This window comes from Ambystoma mexicanum, chromosome 6q, assembly GCF_040938575.1.
Source record: "Ambystoma mexicanum isolate Mex_15411 chromosome 6q, UKY_AmexF1_1, whole genome shotgun sequence".
Taxonomy (NCBI): Eukaryota; Metazoa; Chordata; class Amphibia; order Caudata; family Ambystomatidae; genus Ambystoma; species Ambystoma mexicanum.
Window position 1 is genome coordinate 715,527,926 of NC_090937.1, and position 23,133 is coordinate 715,551,058.

The window sequence follows — 23,133 nt, forward strand, 5'->3', positions numbered from 1 at the left end:
AACATGGCGGGTGTTTCCAAAAATATGACGCACCTCACACTTCTCATCATCCAATCAGTGGGTGCGTCCGATTTCTGTGGACATCACGCGGACCCCTGATTGGTCCAGGGGAGTGTCTGTGGTGGGGGTCATGTTATAGGTGAACAGGAGGGGCATGAAGTCTGCCTCGTAGAACAGTTAGCAGTGTCTCATGTTGGTTCGGCAAAAAAATGAAGTCTTCCTGAAAGCTGTTCTCATGCTGCAGGTTCAGGATACAGAGGCGGATTTAGTTGCCTCTTCCAATGCTCACAGGACCTCTCCCTGTAGAGTGTGATGTTCAAGCAGATTTGCAAGAGATTTTACAGGCTGATGTTAGATCATTTTGCTTCTCAGAAGAATGCGCAGCTATCTACATTCCGCATAAGAACCCCAAGTCCAAATCTTGGGAGTGACTACATTAACAATCCTTTGGCCACAGGAAGCCCCTGCACATCCCCCACAACCCCCTCTAAAGTCCAGTGTTCCGATGAGAAACACAAGTGAAAGAGTGTTGGCATTTGTGGTGGTTCTCAATTGGTGGGGGATGCTGTGGTTTCTGCTTCTCATAATCATTCCAGAGGACGAGAAATGATCTTAATTGCAGGCCATGAGCTGCTTGTCTCTAATTATGTCAAGTAAATGATTAAGAATAACTACTAAAGAGCTTCTTCCTATTTGTTTCATGATGCAGGACACCATAAATTAATAAGGAGCTAGCTACTCTCACTTTTCAAGTTGTGTCTCTCTGACAACACAAAATAGAAGAAGAACCCCCAGCCCCCAAGAAGTTCCTATAATTGTACACACTAGTTTGATAGGAACAAAACATGTTGGGTTGTTACCAGCCTTAATTGAAAGGCTGTAGTATTTGTAATGATTTGTCAACTGAGCACTTTATTTAAGCTTTATATTAATTAAGCTGTTTTTCTGTACTAATAATTGTTGCTTGATTTTTCTGTATATCTTGCTGTTTTTGCACTGACTTTGTTATTATTTGCTATTTGTCTTTGTATTAATATTAGGATTTAGCAAAACAATTGTTTACCTGTAGTTGTAATTGCTAGCAGTGTAGTGACTGCATTTATAATAAAGTATTGATCGATTTTGAGAATAAAAAGAGCACATTGAATATTTTTTCTCATCACACTTCTAAGATGGTGCCCTGTAGTATTGAAACATGGCATCCAGTCCTTTCTTTTGATTGTGTTGGTGGTTGAACCAGGGTCGACCGGGTTGCTTTGATCCCTGGTGTCCCTATATTATATAGTAGTTACCATAAGTGTTCCAGGAGACAAATAATGCTGTGGTGTACGCTATATGAATGGTCACTGTTATTATTATTATAAATGAAACAATACTTCAGTCCATTAAACCATAAGTGAGAACGTTTCAATAATGTGCACAGTCTACTGAATCACTTTAAAGGAGTTTCACTTTTGCCACTATGATACAGTGAGATTAAATGGTTTGCCCAAGTTCACATACGTTGGTTAAAGGGTCAAGGAGATTTGATCCTAGTCTTCAATTTATGCAAATCACCACATTTCCAGATCAGTCTAATTGGAACAGATGTTTGTTAATGATTGTCTCTCAAGAGCTATAATAATACTTTGTTGGGTAGCTAAAACTTGAAAAGTGTGCAAATCACACAATAAACAACCTGACCACATACATAAAATGCCTTATGTTGAGCAAAACGTGCCTGATTATAGTTGTATTTCCCTCATCCTGAATGGAAGGCTACAAGCACCAGAATGCAAAATAATCTGACCATAAATACTCTCCTTTGGGTTGTACATTTGTACAGTTGACTTAAAGACACACAAATTAACATAGGAAAAACAAATTACTTTTTCCAATGCCAAACAAGTAGACATCATAGAAATAAACTAGATACTTAAAAAAGGGAGTAGATGTTTGTCACACCATTTCCTTTTCCTTGGAACAAGGCACAGATTTGGATGCCAGCTTGAGCTGTGTAGGGCTTCCTCATTGTACTTCCAATCACTTAAACATTGTCACAGACAATGGCCACTCTTATCATTTGACATGTTACTTGCTCTAGGATGTGGAACATGAGTCCAAATGCCCTCCCGGTCTCCTCTGTGGCCTGGCATGGCCTACAGGTCTTTATGGCAATGACACCTCCCAGCGGTTTCACTACACAATTGATTGCTTTTGGCTCCCTGCCTTCTTCTCTAGTCTTGGGATCACAGCTACCACCTTGGACACTGATGCCAGCTGCTTCTGAGCAATGCCCTCCTGCACCACCAATTAGCCCCTATAGCCTGGAGATGTGCGTGCCACAATCCTCCCAAAGCGCTTCATCCAGAAAGGTGGGTGGACTCAGAGGTTGGATGCCCCAGTCATGATCCAAGATGCCACTTCTGACAGGCAATGGGGCACTTAGTTGAACCACCATACCTCCATTGTAATCAGCCCCCAGGAGGACCAGCCTGTCACCTTTGTTATCTCTTTGTTCCACAGAAAGGTGTTGCGTAACTGCAAACTGGGCAGGGTGTTGGCAAATAGGGCAAGCAGCATCTGAATTTGCGAGGGTGTGCCTTACATGTGGTGATTACACCATGGATATGGGAACACACAACATTGGATGTCATTGGTGGCCATCTGAGGCTGCACTTGTCATTTGATGGCATCACCTGCACTGGAGAGTCTGTGCCTTAAATGTGGTGCCTATGACAAGCATGCAAGGCATTAACTGGTATTGGATGGCTTTATTGGGTCATTTGAGTCTCTGTCCTTGTGAACTGAAATATCAGCCAGCACGTGACGCGGTCCTTACCCTGGTGTGAGACCCCTTTGCATGTCAAGTTTCCTTTGGTTGACATTTCTTTTTCCCTGTAACCGATACGCCTAAAGTGGCAGTAACTGTACCTCTCCACTCACTCCAGCGTGTGGTGCCAGGCAGAAATGGTGTTGCCCATGTGCACGATTTTGTCCGAGCCGAGTGCTTGGTGATGGAAGCTGTGCAACTGTTATGGCCAACTTATTTACATTTCAAATTTTCAAATGGCTCTCCTCTTGATGCCCTCCCCTCACCCTGCATTTTACACCTAACATTAACTGGTCCCTTTTGAAAAGGTTCAATGTGTGAACAAAGGCAGTACCAAGCCCTCTGCAGGAGGTTAACATCTCCACCAAAATTCAAAATGGAAAGATACTCTAATAAAGGTAGGAAGTGAAAAAAGACATGCCAAACCGTAGCCTGGTAAAACCGCCTGGTTACCGCCGGATTCGTATTACCATTCCGCCTCTGTGACTCCCGGAATTACCAGGGCATTACAGCCCTGGTGTCCCGGGAGTCGCGGAGGCGGAATGGTGTTAATCCATTCCCATTGAGTCCGATAGGACTCAATGGGAATGGGGAAGTGGAAACACTGGCACCATCTCGTGATGGTGCTGGTGTTTCCACGTCCGCCTGCAGGCGGGAGGTGTTCAACCCGCCAGGTCAGACCTGGGGGGAAGATCACCTCCCTTCTGCAGGACTCGGGATCGGGCGGTCCGGAATTAACAGTGGCGGTGTGTTTACCGCCACTGTTAATTCCGGACCGCCCGACCCGTAGTGAGGCCCATTGTGAAGGTTATTATTTTACCCAAAAGCCAAAAATGACATAGGTTGTCAAACAGTTCGAACCCTGTGCTATTTCATACCTGGAGGGATGATTTTAAATCTCACTACATGGAGTGACTCCAGGACCATACTTACCAACCCTACAGATTTAGGCAGTAGGCTACTGCCTTTTAAGCAGTCCTACTGCCTACAGATTTCAGTGACAGATCCTACTGCTTTTTACAGTGGCAGGTAATGTATGTGACTCTATGGCAGGCTGCAGGACAAAGCATGCAACACATTAATTAGTCTTTCTGTGCGATGGGCGGGTGATTTCTTTGATTAGGCTCAGACCAATCCACTGACCTGACAGCTACTTGACTCTGTCTTGCACTCTTGCCGAGACAACCCTTAGATGATCCACCAGTGGAGGCAAGTGGCAGAGTGTAAAACCATCACACAGCATCTGCCTATCACACTGGGGGAGGAGGGGTGTCAGCCGCCATGTCATTCAGTGTTCAACTTGCAATAAATATGTACTGCCTGGGCTGCTGCTACAGAGCAGTGGCAAACGTTGCCTACCAGCTCTGTGTGATTACCTTCTGTGAAGTTAGGTAATTAAATTTGGTGTTAAGTTACCATTCAGAATTATACATTTTTAAAATGTCAACATCTTTCCATGTTGTGATGTTTGATGGGTTGTGTACTTTAGAATGCTTCAATGATGCCAACAATGTATGTTTTGTGTTTTCCTGTGATGTCATTGTTATGGGAATTATTATTTTTGAAACCTAAAAAATCCTACATGTTTTTGGTCACAGATTGTTGGCAAGTATGCAGGACAAGTGAATGCACAGGACCCCTTGGCCAACCAAGCTGTGACGCTTCTTTGTTGTCTGCATGTTAACCATTTTAATTGCTTCAAGACATCATAATGAATTCACCAACATAAATACTAAAAAAGGCCAATTCAAAAAAGGTGTTGGTGGGGTGAGGCTCGAAATCAGGTCTGCTGGCTTACTGTTCCAGAGACAAAAAACCTCACTGCTTCGCCACCAATTTTGTGAAGATAATTCCTGGAGAGACGTTGAAGAACGTCGACCCATCTTCAAACGTCACAATTATAATTATAATTGTTCCTTTATAACATGCTTAAAGGCATGGTCTAGTAAAATTTTTTATTGTCCCTACGGGTCGCCCATGTTTTTTTAAGCCTAAGTGGCTCGATTTTAGAAAACATTCCTATGGACCTTACCTGAGTTTTCGTCCATTAAACGCACGCGAAAACAAGCACCAGGGAGCCGCCATTTTCTGATAATCCTATCATTTCCCCCATCGCCCTGGCTGACCTGCTTTTGCGGCACTAAATCAAATCCCACGCCCCTGAGCCTGTCATCAGCAGACTCGTACCGCCCATTTCCCAACGCCAAAGCACATCTTGTGTCAACATTCGCTGCGCTTCAGCTAATGACGTGTCGCCATGGAAATGGCAGGACGCCTCTTTCCTCAATAAGTATAAACAGACCGTTTCACAACACACAGCAGCAGATTTTCGATTCCATTCCTCTCTCTGTGTTACTTTGAGTATTCTGTGACTCATTTCAGTGGTCTGGTCAGCTACCTTCGCCGCTTGTAGCCCGTGTGAACAGATACCAGTACCACCGCTATAAATTATTTTAGTTTGTTTAACACACAATGGCTACAATAATGCCCTACATGTACGAGCCCGAGTATACTGAGGAGGAACTACTGGAAAGGGAAGCGAAAACGATGGGGATTCGGACGGCAGTTGGCAGGACGAATCAACAGATGAAGAGCCTGGGCCTAGTCGCATGGACGGCGTCTCCACCTGGTGCATATGCAATCGGTGCGAGCTAATGCCAACTGAGGACGAGAACTGCTGCTGCCGAGAAAACTCGGGATGCCTGGCCTACATTTCGGAAGGCGGGCCTCGACCGCAATGCATCACAGAGCTGCCAGACTTCAGGGCAGCCTGCCTCACACGGGCCGTGTTGAGAATAATGATAGTGCTTATGCACGAACTTCGCGCAACTGTTCGTCCTCGTAATCCGAGTAACGAGTAAGTATACTCTGCTTGTCATGCCACTCCTATTTCATGTTCTTCTACTATATCCAAAATTACATCTACATATCATTGTAACGCATGTAAGTCGTTCAATAGTGTGCATTGTCTAGATAGCATTTGTCCGTGCAGAATGCCATTAGTTACAAGAATTGTCATTGACAACAAACGTTTATTAAACTTATCTTGGTCATTTAAAAACAGTTTGTTTCATTCCTTTTCACAGGTGGTACAGGCTGGTGGCCTATCGTTCCTTTACATGGTGGCTCCACGGGAGGCTTGGACACCGCGTTCGAAGAGTGATACCCGTCTGTGCCGTTCGTGCCATTAGAGAAACGTTCCCGAGTGACAGCGGTCAGTACAGGGGATTTTCTCTCGCTGTGCTGCAACCTGACCTGTATAATCTTTAAAGTCTTGTATTTTTGTGTCATGAAAATAAGATACAAAATAAAACACCACATATATTTTAACAACGGTTGTTTCGATTTTTTAAATGAATCAAGTGTGTCTCCATTCAAGGATGGACGTCAGACATCTGTGCTCCGAATGGGTGAAGGTCTGGTCGCTGTGAAGCAGGGTGGTCACTATCTATCTAAGCTAACATAACATATTCTCGATAATGCATGCACTAAATAACACTTGTTCAAAGTCTTTCAGTAGGTTATGTCTCTATAAAAGTCACACATATATCTATACTAACAATTACCATTGGATTATACAGGCCTTAGGGTCTTGACCACTATAATACACCGGTTGAAGTGTGGGTCTGTGCTCACAAGAATCTCCGGTATGTGGCATTTGTTATTGATAAGCAACGATATACTATCATTGATATAAAGGCGATATACCATATATTGATATAAAGGCGGTTCGCGCCAGTGGATGAGCGCTGGCATGGGGGGCTGTCAGGGGCGCGAAAGGCCAAGGTGCCAAACTACATGTACACTTCAAAAGGTATCCCACGCCAAGGGGCCATCGGTCACATGGCCTCCTCAGACCCCGTGTCTCCAGCCAGGCCTCCCCTTGAAGCAGGCCGCCCCCCTGCAATCCACATAAGTGTGTCTCCATTCAGCAGTCTTCCTGTGCCTTATCTGCATGCCCCAGGTCCATCCATCCCACCCACCCTCTATCAAAGGCGGTTCGCGCCAGTGGATGCGCGCTGTCAGGGGCGCGAAAGGCCAAGGTGCCAAAGTACATGTACACTTCAAAAGGTATCCCACGCCAAGGGGCCATCGGTCACACGGCCTCCTCAGACCCCGTGTCTCCAGCCAGGCCTCCCCTTGAAGCAGGCCGCCCCCCTGCAATCCACATAAGTGTGTCTCCATTCAGCAGTCTTCCTGTGCCTTATCTGCACGCCCCAGGCCCATCCATCCCACCCCCCTCTATCAAAGGCGGTATGCGCCAGTGGATGAGCGCTGGCATGGGGGGCTGTCAGAGGCGCGAAAGGCCAAGGTGCCAAAGTACATGTACACTTCAAAAGGTATCCCACGCCAAAGGGACATCGGTCACATGGCCTCCTCAGACCCCGTGTCTCCAGCCAGGCCTCCCCTTGAAGCAGGCCGCCCCCCTGCAATCCACATAAGTGTGTCTTCATTCAGCAGTCTTCCTGTGCCTTATCTGCACGCCCCAGGCCCATCCATCCCACCCCCCCTCTATCAAAGACGGTTCGCGCCAGTGGATGAGCGCTGGAATGGGGGGCTGTCAGGGGCGCGAAAGGCCAAGGTGCCAAAGTACATGTACACTTCAAAAGGTATCCCACGCCAAGGGGCCATCGGTCACATGGCCTCCTCAGACCCCGTGTCTCCAGCCAGGCCTCCCCTTGAAGCAGGCCGCCCCCCTAAAACCACGACATACATACGTCATTCATTCACAAACACACCCCTGTTTCTAATACTTTATAAACCACTTGATATGTCTCATGAGAACATCTTTGTGCTTTGCAAGTCAACTCCTGAACGTGTTACCTGGCAACCACTGAGATCTACGCTAAGCTGCTCGTCGTCGTGCTATCCGTGAACTTCTGTGACCGCTTAGAGCAAACCCATCAGTGTGCTACCTGTGGCCACCCACCTATTCTCCTCCAACATACTGCTCTGCTTGCTGAATCCAACTGTTTGTTGGTCAAGGTAAGGCCATGTATCCTAGTCATATTTCGCAGATTTTTAAATTTCTATCTATTTGCGAGTTGAGTACACAATAGTGCTATGTTCATTGGTCTCATTGCTATTGACTTGAGTTTCCATTGCTATGCTATCAATAGATCTATTTATTTTCATCTGTGTCTATTGTCATTGAATTGCATCCTTCGGGGGTCCAGTCTATAATGTAAGCATGTTTCCTTCTCGTGCAATACAGAACATCCAAGGCATGCGTCACATGCTCAGATTTTAGTCACATCATTTATACATTTCTGCAACTTATGCAAATACTAAGCCGCACATAATGAACTGGTATAGTTCCTGCGACCAAATCAAACCTTGCATTGATCATTGTATGATTCATTTACTTTTGTATCAAATCTTTTTCTTGAAGATTGTATAATAATGTTGATATTTACTTTTCAGATGTATCAACAATGCCTGCCTGTTCGATTAGCGGTTGCCCTTCGAAGACCCATGCGAAATCTGAAGGGACTAAAATGCATGTATTCCCGAAAACTGTTGATCGAATAAGAGAATGGGTCAGACATTGCGGATATCCACTGGATGAGCTGGAAAGTAGAGTCCAGCAAGTCTTAGAGGACAAGAGGGGTGATCGATACCGCATCTGCAGCCGGAACTTTTCCTTGGACATGTACACAACATCTTGGGTAACAAAGAAGAATAAACGGCGAACGACACGGAAATTGCTCGAAAACGCTATTCCCACTCTATTCGTCCACATTCCGCCACCGGTGAGTCAAGTGTCCAGATTTAGCTTTAGGCCTTGCGGTAGTGTGTAGGTATCCGAACGGATTAATTGATATTGTAGGTGTTCTATCCCTTGTAATAATATCGATATTGATATGAGTGTATAGTTTTTTGAATAATGACATTTATCAATATATTCTTTTTCGATTTCATAACCCACAAACGCAATGTATATATATGGGAACAGGGAACTGTGCTGTATTGAGCATTTTTCAAGTATTCTGTCGCCTTACATGGCTATTTTTAATATTGGCATTTCATTATCAATCATTAATTTACCTTTACAACTTCTTGACTATCCCTTGAATCTGAAGCAAGAACATTCTACATCCTTGACGTGGTCGCAGTTATCAACCACTTCTAGGGCGTATTAGGTAATCTTACTAGGCTAATCCGCTACAGACTTGTTTTATGCATTTCAAGTAATAGTTTTATTTTATCGTGTAATTATTTTACCGAATGTTTGGTTAGTGCTTTCCAATTGATATACACCTTAGTTATCGTCCACTGGTGTTTGTTTTCAGTTATAATTAGTGTTATCCATACTAATGCAAGTACTGTCTTTCAGGGAGATGCTGAAGCGTCCGCCACATCTACAACATTTCTAGATGTTCTTCACCAGCAGGAGGTATGGATACTGACAGCTCCATCGAGCGTCATCATCAGAGCTGGAATTCTTGTCGTTTGATTGTTCTACACAATGTTTCATTCCTGGTTAGCCGTTGATATGTACCTGTGCTGTCGACCCCAGGTGTGTGTTATATTTTCACTATTGTAATCCTCACTAATGCAAGTACTATGTTTCAGGCAGTTGATGGAGCGTCAACCCCTGCACTTGATGCAGAGCCTGACATTCAAGTAATTCCAGGGGAAGTGGAAGCGGGACCATGCGTATACGAATCGGCGCAACAGCTTTCGGAAGTGCGCACTACATTTGCAACATCCATAGATATTCTTCAGCAGCACGAGGTATGGATAATGACAGCTCCATCATGCGTGATCATATAACGTGATTCCATTTGCTATACTTTCTTCCCTATTAACGCAAGTGCTGTGTTTCAGGGAGACGACGAAGCTTCCACTACAATCACAACATCCAATTTAGATGATGCAGATGTAAATAAATCTGAGAAATAAGTCGATGAAATGTGATCATATTTAGATTTTCCTTGATTCTTTTGGACAATGCATCATTTGCGGTTATCTCTTTATATGTACCTGTGCGTTTGACCCCAAGTGTGTGTTATGTTTCCAATATTGAAAACCATACTAATCCAAGTACTGTGTTTCAGGGAGACGACGGAGCTTCCACCACAATCACAACATCTCATTAAGATGATGCAGATGTAAAGGAATCGGACAAATAAGTCGATGAAATGTGATCATATTTAGATTTTCCTTGATTCTTTTGGACAATGCATCATTTGTGGTTATCTCTTTATATGTACCTGTGCCGTCGACCCCAAGTGTGTGTTGTGTTTCCAATATTGAAAAGCATACTAATGCAAGTACTGTGTTTCAGGGAGATGCGGATGCCTCCTCTCCAATACAACCATTCATGGCAGTCCATGCAGATCCAGAGGTATGGATACTGACAGCTCCATCGAAATAGATCATCACTGGTCGAATACTTGTCGTTTGATTGTTGCACACAATGTTTAAATCGTGTTTGGCTATTGAGATGTACCCGTGTGTTCGTCCTCACGTGTGTTTTATGCTAACAATATTTTGATACATAGTAATGAAAGTACTATGTTTCAGGGAGACGATAGAGCCTCATTCCGTGCTGTCTATGCGGATACAGAAAATATAGTAGTTGCAGCGCAAGAGGGAGGGAGGACATGCGGAAACGAATCAGAGCTACAGCGTGCAGATGTTGAAGGTCGAGTCAAAAAAGTTGCAAAGAAAAAAAAACAAAAAAAGGTTAGTTACAAACAGTTCATAACTTTAAAAAAATGTTTGTGCTGGGGACTATTTTATGTTTTTTTCCAGTCAATTGTACTACACTTTATCTTGTGTTTAAACTGAACATCCCTTTTCCAATCTCTCCTCCAGTTACCCGTGGGTGTCAGAACTATACATACACAGACAGTGAAGCGAATGAGAGATGTGGCTTGCCAGACTGTGTACACTATGGAGGAACTATTAATTGAGGCGAGGCGTGTTCAGGCTCGAGATGCTCATGTCCAATGGCCAGAACATGAATTAACTGTATTTGGAGACTACAGCAAAGTTTCATTGGACCATAGCTACAGTGCGACCGCACCACCACAAGACGATGTTATTGAATGTATTGAAGATAGCTCTGAAGTAGTTGCAGATCAATTCACACAATCTACACCCGCCAAAAATTTGCCACCAAAAAACCTGTCGACATTGTTGTGTTCTCCCATTAATGTTGAAGTAATAGATGTCGAAATGACAGAGAATGAACCAACCGCAGCATCCATAGACGCATCAGAACTTGATATCAGCGATATTACTTTCCAATGTGTTGAAATCTCCACAACGTAACAGGCCGAAACAACGTTGACGCAGGATGACAGTCTAATGAAAGAGAGCAAATACATTGTATTCGACAGTTGTTTGATGGAAATTATAAGTATGCTGAAATGTGTGCATTTCCATTAGAGGGAAAGTATGTGGGAAGCCATTGATTAATGTGACTCGTCAAATAAAAGGCAGTAACGTCAAAATAAATGCCGCCTGTAGATTAAATCATAGGTTCTCATGGTCTGCACAACCGATGCTGGGGAAACTGCCAGCAGGCAATCTACTGTGTGCAGCTGCATCACTTTTTTAGTGGCTCCAGTTTTAGAAAGTTAGAGGCTTTCTTTCAGTTTGTGGGACTCCATTTCATTTCTACAGCGCTGTACTACATATACCAACGTGATTATCTGTTTCCGGCCATTAGTGATGCTTGGAAAATTGAACAATTGTCTCTAGCAAGTACATTCGAAGGCAAACGATTCAGGCTAGCCGGCGATGGACAGTGCGACAGCCCTGGACTTTCTGCCAAGTACTGCACCTACCACTTTCAGGACATGGATAGTAAGAAAATTGTGAGTTCGGTGGTCGTGCAGGTAACACAATGTACATCGTCAGTGGCCATGGAGAAACTAGGATTTATAAAATCAGTGGAATATCTACAATCAAGGGGAATGCACCTCGACGTCATAGCCACGGATAGACACGTTTCAATTGCCAAGACAATGAGAGAGCAGTTCCCACATATTAAACATCAATTTGACGTATGGCATCTTGCTAAATCAATCAATAAGAAAATCTCGGCTGCAGGGGTAAAAAAAGGTTTTGAAAGTATTTAGCAGTGGTCCCATTCTATCACCAACCATCTTTGTTGGAGCTCAAAAACTTGTGATGGGTCAGTGGAAATACTACTTGAAAAATGGCGGTCACTGATGCACCACTCTACCAACGTTCACCGCTGGACAGCAAATCAACATTTCCACCAATGTGAACATGGCCCTTTGTCCCCAGAGGAGGCACGGAAAAAGAAGTAGTTGATTCCATCTTCACCGACACACAAAGCCATTGAGAAGATTGTTTTCGACAAAACTCTATCAAGAGATTTGAGAGGACTGACAGAATTCTGTCACACAGGAGATTTGGAGGTGTTCCACAATATGTGCCTAAAGTACAGGCCAAAGCGCTTGCATTTTAGCTTTCGGGGCATGAAACATCGCACTTTACTAGCGGTCTTGGCCCATAACAGCAATGTCGGACGTGAACAATCTAGGACCAGGGGTAAAGTAAGGATGCCTCGCTACACTAAGGTGTTTTCAAAACAAAGTAAGCAATGGGTGATCAAATCAGTCTATGATGAAATGCAGTTCGACTTTGTGAAAGGCCTTATTGTTGCTGTGTTAGAGAAGCACAGATATGGAATTTTGGACGTTTCTGTGCAGAGCAGTGATCCATTGCCACCGAACATTGCGACTGTGCCATGGCCACCCGAAGCACAGCTGACTGTGAAGTACAAATCCTGGTTTAAATAATTGCAATACGATTGTCTTTTTGTAAATCAATGTTATTGTACAGTGTACCTGTAACCCTAACCCCTACCTTCACCATCATGGGTGGCGAACAAGCTGGGTGTCATCTTTGAATTCTCTCTATTCACCTCATATATGTGTATGTATATATTTTTCTCATGTCTCATCTCATGTAAATGTAAATGCTGCGCACTGTTAACGGAGGGGAGGCTTGAGTATTGCAAATAATAAAACAAACAAACAAACAATAAATCTCACTTTTAACTCAACTCCTGTGGTACTTTATACTTTCCCTGACCTTCCGCCAAAAATTAAATGTCTCAATTTGGGCTGCAAAGCTCGCAGACAACGGGGACAAAATTGGGGCACTTAGAATGCGCCAGCCAAGCGGGCCGTGGCATTTGGGAGAGAAGCCAGTTCGCATTTGCACATTGAGGCGCACTACATAGACGGATTCTAAACTTCAAGTTCTCACAGTTGCCTATACTACGTGATGTTGCAAATAAAGAATGCGAAGGACAGCGGCTTTGATTTTCAGCTCGCGCCAAGATGAGGCCCACAAGTAGCACTGGAAGTATAAGGGTCTATTGTTTTTTGACCTTGAGACAGGGACCATGCCGAAAGAACTACATTTGAAGGGGGTGCGCAATAACGTAAGAGACGATAAGGCAGAAAATTCAGAAACTAGACTGAGTTTCATTTTAGTTCAGTATACGAAAAATCGTTGTCAAGAGCACGGTCCGTTTTACAGACTGCATTACAAAGAGACACAATGGAAATTTCAAATATAATGTAAGTAAATCTTTACACGCTTTTATACCGGAATGAAGATTTAATGAATGGATGCATGAATAAATGAATGAATGAAGAGCCAGGAAAAGCAAGGAAAACGTGTTTGTAGTGGGCACATGGGCATGCAGGTCCACTGGTCTCACCGATCTCGGTCCTTGGCCCAGCCACTTTTCCCTGCACTGCCTACCTGCACTACGGAACTGTCTCTGTAGCCTTCAGCCCCTTCTCCCGGCATTTACCTTGCACTTGCCACCAGCTGGCCCTATTATTTAATTTGTATTCAACTAACCATGTACAGCACTTTCCCCCTCTCCCCTTCCCCCTGCACTTTTCCCAGTCCCCTCTACCCTTGCGCGGTCTGAATGACACCTGGCCTAGTAGGATTGTTGTCTGTCTCCCCGTGACCCCCCCCCGCCTCGTCGCGCCTTGAAACACTTGTGTATAGGCGCGTTACAAATGCCATATCATGTCATATCATATGACTGTTTTACGAGTATCCCAGTGTTTACGTTCAGATGCATCATCTGGGTTTTTGTGAAAAATGTGGTAACACGGATTTGCAGTTCTTCCTCTCGGTATTTCGAATCAACTTTCCAACGCGGAGGAGGTTGTACTTGTAAGTCAAACTATACCGAAAGAGTACCTGGGGCATGATCTCAGACTGATATTGATCCTATATGCACATCCAGAGGTCTGCTAGATAATCCAAGGTTTACAAATGTATAATCTGTGCATAGTACGAGCGATGGACATGTGAATAAAAAGAATAAACCATGTCTCCTGAACGGAGAGATCTCCATGTGTCTGTCAAACGCAGCTGCACAAATTCGATTTTTCCGAGAGTGACTTTTCATTCGAGTGGGTACCCCTGTGTGCAGACCTATCTTTTTAGCCAACCATATCATATTGAGAACCCTGATAGAATAATCTTGCCTTCCACAAAAGTGGTCAAGGAACTCAAAATTCCAGATAGAAAAGATTCCTGTCTAGTTTTCAGGGTGTCTAATAAAGCAAATTTCATGAGGCTATAGCCATGATAAATCTGCCATGATCACCTCAGGCAACATCTGCCACTGTAAACTGAAATGCCCTATGGAAGGTCAGGGTGACCCCTGCTATTTTATTGGGTTCCAAGCTTGCCATATATGAGAGAACTGTTTATGTGTAAATCTGTATTGGTCTTGCCCTCATAGGTGTGTAATATGGTGGCATAGTATATCAGAGAAATCTTAACTATTTTGCTTGCTGCCTTTTTCCATGTCATAATCCTGTCCATTGTGTAATAAACATGATATCTGTATGCATGGAATAAAACAGTAGACTTTTGTTATAAAGGTTGAATGCAGCATTGTCTGAGAGGTTCAGAAATAACGAGAGTTCGGATTCAATCTCCCAGGCTATCGTCCACCTCACCAAATTCCCATATTACTTCACTAATTGACCCCAACAACCCAACCGGTTTTGATACCTTCTCTTTTCTCTATATTTGGCTCCAACAACGTGTTACAAAGACATACATGAACATGTGTGTGAAAGTTAACACTGTGTGTGTCTTGGGAGCAAAGTGCCCTTGCCAACAGATAACATACAATATAGGGAGGTAATATGCATTTTGAATTTCCAGCACCTTGCCACAGAAACCCTCATTAGGGATTCAATCCTTTTAGTAATCAAACCTGGGGTTGAAATAATAAAGGTGGAGAGCTGATTGATGCTAGTTCACAACTTTCTAGGAGCCACATGGTAACAGATTAATTTCACATTGCTCATATTTCATAATCCCATGCCATGAGAGCTCCAAGACAAACGAGGTTGGATGTAAGAAACAGTCCTTACCGGCATGGAGCAAATACCATGTCCGTGTAGGAAGGAGCCCGCTAATAGTGGGCTATTATGAGTTTGCGTGCGCAAGCTTAGCGGAATGCCAGTAATGGCAGTACCGGCATGGCGCTAAAGTCCCAAAAATGCCCCTTACCAGCATCATGGAAAGCGCAGACTGCACTACCGGCATCAATGGAAACGGCATTAGCCGGCACCGCTATTAACGGGCACCGCTATTAGGGGTGACCGCTAATAAGCGGAAACAGTAGTAATGTCATCGCGCCGGAATGGGAAAGCGCACGTCGGCCATCTTGAAAATCACAATCCATTGCAATCCCATGGCTACAGGCACTGAAATCCAAAACCGAGATCCCAGCCTGCCAGAAAATGACACAGTCCACCCTCAAAGGCACACCTCGTCTGTGCAAACAACGTTTCTGCGATGAGGAGCTAAACATGCTGGCTGACACCATGGCCCAGCATGCAGATGTGATGCTCTGCACAGACCTGGGCCGTACGACACAAATCAAGAAGAAACAGATCTGGGAAGAGGTGGCCCAGAAGGTGTTCACAGTGGGGACAACCACACGCAATACAAAGGAATGCCGAAAAAGGTGGGACGACCTGTGGCTGCGTGTCTGCAACATACTGACTACCAACTGTCAGCAGACCCAGGCAACAGGAAGCAAACCATCCACGCGCATCAAGCTAGCATGGTGGGGGGAAACGTGTTGCTCCCTGATACACATGGAGGCCATTGAAGGGGTGAGGCATGCTGAAACAGAAGTAACATCATCGGCTTTCGAAGATGAGTGAGCGTTGGCACTACACAAAAGTGAACACACACAACCAACCCAAATACAATGGCTGAGTCCAAATGGCAAGTTGATGACAGCAAGTACATTGCCCATCACCACCCACCTAATGACTGCCCAACAGAAATGCCACACCCCTATCATGGACACACTCAACCAACCCCACTGACACCAACCACCAGTCTCCAATCCAAAACCCAAGTACCATCAGCATGCAGACATACACATGCAGCACTGCAGAGAAGCAGGCCCCACCAGTGTCACATCCCACTGCATGGTGCAGACATCTCCACCACCAAGTGTACACCAGAGCCCTAGAGACACATCACATGGCACGCACACCCTGAGGCATGTACACCGCACGCAATCCACGACACACCCGTAATCCACCAAGCAAACTGCATGCACAACATGGATGCGCTGGAAGGACGCACAGACACTGCACCACACACCCAACACCTGTAAGCGCCATGTTTGCCCCTCCAACATGCAGACAGCAATGCACAGGACCCAAAATGTACTTACATTAATATATGTTGGATGTGCCTACACCCATGACTCATGCCCCGCCTCTCCATCCTACACAGGCACAGTACCAGACAGCGATGACAGGCCCACCACAGAAACAAAGCCAACAGCACCAGGCAGATGAAGAGGGGAAGATGATGGCACCAGGCCGTCCACGTCAAGGGCCGGGCGGATGGAAACCAGCACCCCCATGCCACAGCAGTCCAGTAAACAGGGGTCACAGGCCATAGGACCTGAGGAGCATCCACCCCCGACACATGGGAATGTGCACTGGCCTGGGAAATTGGGTGCCATCACTGCACACCTGCGACAAGGCACACTGGCCCCCAAGCCCACAGACCAAACAACCCCCGCCCCACTGCAGCCAGCTCATGTGGACGAGGAGGGTACACTATCGGCCAGCAATGGTGAGGCTCCTCAGTCACCGGCCACTAGTGACCCAGGGGAGGTGGCCCAATCCGCAACCAATAGTGCAGAGGATGATGTCCAACAGGACGAGGCTGACACAGCAGGGCAATGCATGTCGGAGAACACTGAGGGAACACCACCCATGGGGCACACACCACAGCACTCCCTGGGACATGGGTCATGTGGTGGTAGCTCCGGGGAGGAGACGGCTAGACCGTATTAAGCCCTCAAATCAGTCCAACTCCATCTCCCATGCGACCACCAGCGGTCAATGACATACGTGACCTAGAGGCTCGCATCACCCGTATGGAGGAGCGTCAGCAGTCCATGGACGAGATGTTGTGATAATTCAGTTGCATCGTGGGTGGGCTGTTCATCTATGTAAATAGTTTCATTCATAATTACATCTCATTCGGAAACAAATAACATGACTGGACATTGCTTATTGAGTGTGTCAGAATTTAATGCCAAACAGTGTACACTACCCAGAGTCCCCCGATCCCAGGGCACAGCGAGTGGGAATTGATGCACCCTCTTCATCACAGTGCATCAAACATAAATGTCCATCACTGATTGGCACACAGCTCTTCCCTCATGGGCATTGGCACATGGCTGATGTACTACTCTTATCCTTCATCATCCCCATCTTCATCGGTAGTGGCTGATCAATGTCAGGTGGCAGGGGTAAGTTCCACCGGATGCACATGTTGAGCAGTATAGCACAGACCATGGTGATCTTATCCACCTTCGCAGGCCCGTAAAGGAGTGCTCCACCAGACCTGTTGAGGCAGCAGAAACGTGCCTTCAACAGGCCAAAGGTCTGCTCGATCACAACACGGGTACGGATATGAACCCGATTATACTCCTCTTCGTGCCTGGTCTGCAGGATCCGAACAGGGGTGAGGAACCACGGATTGAAGGGATAGTCACTGTCACCTGCATGGGAGTACAATGAGGTATGTGTGACTCAATTTCTGGCATTAAACCTGTAGTAATCACTGTCATGGCTGCAGCTATTTGGTGTTCACATGCACATGTCCCTGGATGTATGCATACAGGTACATTTGTCGCAATGTCTGCTAGACAATGGTCTGCATGTGTGGATTGCGTTGTCCAGATGTTGCAGCGCGGTCACTAGCATGCTCTTGCAGATGTACTGTATTGTGCTTTGCTGCATTCATGTGCGTTAGGCATACTCACTGCATGTTGCTGGATTGTGTTGCAGAGGGTATACTGAGTTGTTGTGCAGTGGATGCGTTGAGGGATGTGGCCTGCTTCTACGTATGGCGTATCGTCATTGGTGTGAAACATTGGTCTTATGTAAGGCATTGTTGGGTCTCGTTCATGTCGGAAAATGTAGGGCCACAGTGTTATTCTGTATGTGCTGTCTCCACTCAGCCCCCAATCACACCCAGGTGGAGTATTCATCCCCCCCAACTGCACTGTCATGGGCCTGTCAGGCGACTTACCAAGCAGCCCGGCACGTCGTCCAGCATGTCGCTCCATGTAGAGGGGTAGCAAGGAATTCCGCAGGACCATTGAGTCATGAGTTGATACGGGAAATCGGGCAGAACAATGTGTGATGATCTTTCTGGCATCACATACCATCTGCACATTGACGGAGTGGTATTGCTTGCGATTGGGGTACACCACTTCCATGGCATGCGGGACCACCAACTCCACATGGGTGCAGTCGAGGGCTCCAATACAATTTGGCATGCCTGCCAATGCATGGAAGCCAACTTTTGTATCAAAGATCTCCTGGGGAGTCTGTGGTAGGGATATGTAGTCCCTTGTGTGCTTCAGGAGGGCATCCAGCACTTGGTTCAGCATAAGGGAAAATAAGGGTTGTGATATGCCATGCATGTGCCCTACTGTATGCTGGTAGGTGCCTGTGGACAGGAAGTGGAGAACCGACACTACCTTCAATAGAGGGGGGATGGCGGTGCGTATTTCAATGAGGCTGACAATGTCATTGTGTATCATGTCCACAATGGTGTTGATGGTGTCACAGTCCAAACGGTACAGGGTGTGGATCTGCTCAGGGGTTAGGTTGAATGGACTGACTCTGATGTGAGGGATTGGGGGCTGCCTGCATGGTACCACTGGCTGCACTGGTGCGGCATGCTGGGCCTTTCTCGCCCTCCTTCACCTCCTGCGTCTCCTCTGTGGTGCCTGCTGTTGTTGTTGTTGTTGTTGCTGGTGTAGCAATGCAAGCATGTCCTCCAGCCCCAGTATTGCTGCTACTAGTGGAATCATTTTGGTGTGCGAAGGGGTGTGGTGTGTGGGTGTGCTCCTTTTGTGCTGGCCCAGACTCCATTGCCTCCACCTGTACTGATTGTGTGCACCTGTGGCAGTTGTAAACACTGCACATAGCAGTTTACGGGTGGTTCGCGATGCCGGTATTGCCGGCATGCCGGTATCCCGTATTAGCGCCTTCATGATGCCGGTATTTGCATGTCCACCTGACTTGTGATGTCCTCCTGTTAGCGGCATCCCGGTATTGCCGGCCTGAAGGACTGCGTTCCCGCGCCCATGCCGCTATTAGCGGCAACATTATTAGCGGTGCCTCTAATACCAGGTTCTTGGGTCAGAATAGCCCGGAGCAGTATGCGGTGCCGGTAATCCTTTGCCGGCATAGTTTTTCCATTATCTCAAACCTCGTAAAGACCCCCAAAGTTTAGATGTATTAGCATGCCCCAATCACCAAAGGTTCCAATCAAGGAGGATATATTGGATTGAAGAGTAGGAATTTCAAGGAATTTCAAGGCCTCTTTTATGACCTGTGGGATAGTTTTTACATGATGCTGTCCCAAAGTACTAGGATTGAATGTTTCATAGTATCAGCTTTTGTTTCAGGTAGAGTTGTTCCTTTTAGAAGTTATATTCCATCTAGATGAACCCTGCCAAACAGCTTGTTTCGCTGTTGTTGAAGTTTCCTTCTAACTGCTTGATCCACCAACTAATTCAGAATTATGTGCCCTTCTTCAAGGATAGACCGGGTGATTGATTGGTTGTCCACCTATGTCAGATCTTGTAACTGTTCAGTTCATCATTAATCTTATGCTATTATCTTTATTTATTGAGGTGTTGGAAACCAGGCCTTGGTCTTCCAACCCATTGTAGCATATGTGTGCGTAATCCTTTGATTATCGCTGGATACATTATTTCAGTTGAAACAAAGACATATTCACCACAATGTCTCTGGGTCGGACATCTGTTTCTTTTTCTCAATGATTCACGCTATGGGCCTTTTGCTGGTGATCTCATTTGGATTTATAATCCCTAAAATGCCAGATGTAGTTCAGCATGTATGTCTCTTCCAAAGCCTCTTTCATTGTTTTTATTTGTACGTTATTTTGTCAAGACTGGTTTTCTAGGTATTTTCAGTTATGGACAATGTCTCATAAAACATGCTCGAGGGCATTGAATCTTTTGTGAGAGTTCTCCGGTTGACTTCCCAATTTCTTGAGGGCCTTCTCATTAGTGAACACTCTTTCACCAATTGCTTGTATTTCAGCATGCATTGCTCCGGCTTTATTTTCAGTACCTTCCAGAAGCTGGTGAAATTGTGCTTGCAATGAAGTTGAAAGATTATCCTGAAATGCATGTACGCATTGTTGTAAGTCATCTTTGGCAATTGGCACTGACTGCAGAGACCCAGAAGACAGGGTATGCATTGTCACATGTTCTGGATATCCTTGTTCACCTGGTGTTTTGAGTTCAGCATTTTGTCAGGTCCTTTATGTGTAGGAATTTTGTCACTTCTTTATGGAGGAGCCGCAGTTTGTAGCTGGTTAAAATGGTCACCCAAGTGGGCATTGCCATTCACCCAGACTCATGAGATGATTCAAATAAATGGCTGGCAGTCATGGGACCCATTGCATGGCCCTGTGGAGCAGTTCTGCAAGTCGAGAGGTAGAGTAATCCCCTTCAGGCAGGAGGGACAGTGCTGTAACCATGGTCTACCAATGCCTTCTGTATATTCTTCTTCCGGAGGTTTGCTGTTAGATTTCTTCTTATTACCTGTAACGTGTGTTTGCCTACAGTAATGGAGCTAACATCCAGGTCGCAAAGCTGGGTTGGCGTTCATGGATTATGATTACAGTTATTTTGTGTGTCTCATTTGGTGCCCACTAAGGGAATTCTGTGACTGTATTCACTAATATGCCCCCTGGTGCTATGTTATATTGGTGGGCGGCGGCCCTGCCAGGAATGGTGAGGCGATGGATGTGGAGAGAGAAGGGGAATGTCTGCCCACCTCATGTTACTTGCCCCCATTTCAGTTAGGTACAGATTTGGATGGAGGGAGCCAACTCTACACCCACCTCCGCTAAAGGCTACAATGTGTCACTACTCCCAGTTCTTCTTTGCATCACCTTCCAGTTCCCGGTCATGAGTCTCTTCAATGCCCTCCACTAGGCCAGTGCTGAGCTCACCTGTCCTGACTCTTCTGTTACCTGCCAGTGACATATTTCTTGCTGAGAGCAGAGCCACTGCCTGTTACATTAAAACGCTCTGGGACACTGCATGTGCCACGCTCCTCCTCCTCTTTAACATCTCTAGTTTGGAGTAATCTGCATCATGTCGACCATCTTGTGCACTGGTGTCGGGTGGCTGTGTTTCTGGGCCAACAAATAAGAACCCATTGTCTCCTCCATAGCACTGCCATACTAGCTCCTGGCAATCGTGGGGTGCCTCACTGACCACTGTTGTCTGGATAATGTGTTATAACTCATTCATCTTGCACCCATACGTTTCAGCAGGACACTGTGCTAGAAGAGGTCAACCTCAGGACATCTTTATTTGTAATTTTATTTGTGTTTAGTGTATTCGAATTTATCGATTTCACCAAAGCGTTGCACAATTTATAAACAATGGCATAAAATCCTGAACATGGATAAGAGGATCATAGAGTTGCAATGAAAAAAATACGATAAGTAGGAAAAGAAATACACTTTAAGATGAGGACAAAAAGCACAAGAGAAGAAGCAGATCTGTTTGACAGCCGTATGAGGTATTCTATTGATTAGGTGCCAGCAAGGGAATAGAGCAGAATCAGGAAGTGGGGCAAGGCGGTTTGGAAACAGCAAGAAGATATTGGGTTTGAGAGCATAGAATCCAAAAAGGAAAGGGAAGAGAATCAAGCTGGAGAGTAGCATGACCGTGGACAGATTTAAAAACAATAGTAAGGAAATTAAAATGAAGACACAGCTGATATATGTGGAGAAAGCTGGAAAGGAGTGCAAATAGCAGAGCGCTGAGAAACAAGCTGGTCAGCTGGGAAGCTGACTAGAAGAGCAGAGCAGTATTCTAGATAGCAGAGTAAAATCAAAGGAGTAATCACTTTAGCAGCATACAAAGAGAGAAAAGCAATATTAGAAATGTGAAGATAGAAGAAGAGAAGAGGGTCAAAGTTGGCTCCAAGAGTACAGCCAGAGGAAGACAGAGAAAGATGGGGGAAGGAAAGAGCAGAAGGAAAAAGTGGGTGGACTGCTACTGTGGGGAAGAAGAGAACCTCAGTTTGAGATGCATTAAGATGGAGACAGTGAGAATGCATCTGGGATTGTACAGTGAGAAGACAGGACGCAGGGTAGAATGGAGTGAGCCAGTGAAGGAAAGTAAGGAAATCATGATTTGGGAATTGTTGGCATAAAAGTGACTTAAGAGACCAAAGGAGGACATTAGAGAGGTAAGAGGAATAGTGTAGAGGGTGAAGAACAGAAACCTGAGTAACTTCATAAAGAGGAGGGAGGATGGGGAAGCGTTTACCAGTTCAGAACCAGAAAGCCAAGTGATGACAAGGAAGTAAGTAGTGTAAAATGTCGAGCAGTAAGCAAAGAATTAGTAACTTTGAGAAGAGCTATTTCATTAGAATGTACAGATTGGTAGAGGAAGAAGTGAGTGGTGGTCAAAGTAGATGGTGACCTCAAATTAGAGCATACACTCAAGAAGTTTGTAATGAAAGGGGGAAGGAGAATAGGATGATAGTGTGCTGTAAGGGAAGGATTGAGCGAGGCTTTTTTTAGGATGGGCAAAATAGTGGCATGTTTAAAATCAGAAAGGGACAACTGAGGTAGAGAGGTATTAAAGAAAGCAGTCAGGAAGGATGGGGAAAGACCTATGTAATGAGAACAGTTGGCAGGGGCTCAATAGGAGAAGCAATAGGATGGAC